At 40.1% G+C, this 2,480-nt stretch overlaps 1 pseudogene; it reads left to right on the top strand.

Annotated features, from left to right (window-relative positions):
* The first annotated feature begins 1,240 nt into the window (after nt 1-1,240).
* On the top strand, nt 1,241-1,854 carry LOC143382249 (HAUS augmin-like complex subunit 2 pseudogene; annotated as a pseudogene).
* The last annotated feature ends 626 nt before the right edge of the window (nt 1,855-2,480 follow it).

Below are 2,480 nucleotides of genomic sequence, written 5' to 3'. Positions count from 1 at the left end.
CTCCTGTCCTACAATAAAGGGCTCCCACTCCTGCTGTATCAACGTACACAAGTTGTTCTTCACCCCCCCACCCCCTATTTTGCCACAGCCGGACTGCGGCAAGAGCTGTAGCCTCCCCCCCTCTAGGTTGTTCTTGTCACATATTTTGGTTAGAGTCACAACAACTGATTAACACAGGGAGCTACCTTAGACCATGGTTTTATGTTAGTGGGCTCAACACTTGTCTTAGACTTAGTCCAGAATTTTATGTAACAAGCATGAGGAAACAAGTCAAGTGAAATGTTTCTCAGACTGTGGATAACCTCTATATTAAACTTTCCCTTGAGAAAAGTTGTTTCCAAATTGGCATACCACACATGAGCAATGAGAACTGGAGCAGTTACTGAATTTCATATTGAGGACTATACAGTTTTCAACTGTGGATAATGCTATATAAGCTTTGGATTTTCATGGATTGAATCTAAATGTCAAAGTCATAATTATAGTCGCCATGGTGAGAATTTCTGTTCAGCTTTAAGCTCTCCTTCTGGGACATTTGGGACTGTCATAGGCAAAAACAACAACAACTGCCAGTGATTAGGTGTTTTTGTGGGCTGGCTACTGTTCTAAGTGATTTTCACTTATTAACTTGGATTAACTAAATAATACTATAAGGTAGGCATTACCACTGTTTCTATTTTTGTAGAAGATGAAATTAAGGCTTTGGAAGGTTAGACCATTTGTACAAGCTCATGCATGTGTTAACTGGCAGGCTCTCGTGCTCTATAAACTTATACTAAATATTTTTGTAAAGAGATGCCTCTATTCTTTGAGACTTAAATCAGTGAAGGTGATTTCAGATCTACAGTCAGACAGGTTCCATCAGAAAAGACAGTGATGGTCACTGCTATGGTTTCAATGTAGACTCCTGAAAAGTTCATGAGAAAAAAAAAAAAATCAAGCCTCAATGCAGTGGTGTTGGGATGTGGGTTTAACCGGAAGTGCTAGGTCATAAGGACCCCACTTTTAGGAGTATATTATTGCTGATTATAAAAGGAACTGAGCCCAGGGCTTCCGCCTGGGCGGGAACGCCCTGTGATGTCATCGACCCGCGCCGAGCATTCGTCGCGCTTTCGGCTCACTCCTGGCTCCAAGCGGGTGGAATCAGGGTTGCTGCCAACCCTTGGGACCCGGCTTCCGCGCCAACTCCGCAGGTCTACTGTTGGGCCACTTCGTGGCTTCAAGGTTGGTCACTCAGGAGATGTTAAATATATCTAAGAAAACAGCTCCTTGCTTTGAGAAATTCTCCAGACTACAACAGGTCACAAATATTCAAGCTGAAATCTTATCAGAAAAGCCTGGAAATTGAACTTCTGAAACTTGAGAAAAAGATGCAGCACATGTTGTTCATCCTTTCTATTCGTCTCAAAAGTGTCATGATCTACAAAGTATGAATAATCACCTGGAAGCTGTGCTGAAAGAAAAGAGGTCCCTCAGGCAAAGACTGTTGAAACCCATGTGCCAGGAAAACTTACCTTTGGAGACTTTTTATCACAGATATATGGTACATTTGCTGGAGTTGGCTGTGACTTTCATTGAGAGATTGGAAACCCATCTTGAAACAATTAGAAATATCCCTCATTTAGATGCAAATCTAAAGAAAAGGAGCAAGGCTTTAACCAAGATGGATGTTTTGGTGACTGAGACAGAAGAACTGGCAGAGAATATACTTAAGTGGCGAGAACAACAAAAGGAGATTTCTTCTTGTATCCCCAAAGTATTAGCTGGAGAAAGTTACCTTCAAAATATGATATTATAATTTCTCCTTTACCTTTTACTTCTAAAGGTCATGCCCAAACAACTAATATCAAGTGATCATCAATTTTATTTTCCCTAATTATGTATAGTCATATGCATTCATTTCTAGTTGATTGTGACTCGGGTATTTAAAGGCTTTGCTGCTAGCACTACTGAAACTGCCTGCAGTATATTGGAGTACCAAAATTTCAAGTTCATTGGGACCTGACTTCTTTCTGATTAAAAGACTCAAAAACCATAATAATAATAATAATAATAATAATAATAATAATAAAAGGGATTGAGACGGTGAGTTCAATCTCTCATTCCCCTCACACTCTTTTTGCTTTTCTTCCAGAGAATGATGCAGCAAAAAGGCCTTTGCCAGATTCCTGCTACCCAATGTTGACTTTCCAGCCTCCAGAACCATGAACCAATAGATTTGTTTTTATTATAATTTATAAAACAGTCTCACATATTCTGCTAGAGTAGCAAAGGTAGACCAAAACAATACCACTGGAGGATGAGCTCTGGGAAACTGAGGTCATACTCTGTGGCTGCATTTTGCCATCAAGAGATAATCTCCCCTATATCACTTTCCCATGGTTGCCATGATAAAGCCACCAACTGGATAGTTTAAAACAACAGTAATTTTCATCTCACAGTTCTGAAGACTAGAAGCCTGAAGTGTGGGTGTTGATAGG

The sequence above is a fragment of the Callospermophilus lateralis genome, chromosome 16 (assembly GCF_048772815.1).
Source record: "Callospermophilus lateralis isolate mCalLat2 chromosome 16, mCalLat2.hap1, whole genome shotgun sequence".
NCBI lineage: Eukaryota > Metazoa > Chordata > Mammalia > Rodentia > Sciuridae > Callospermophilus > Callospermophilus lateralis.
This window is presented reverse-complemented; position numbering and strand designations above follow the sequence as displayed.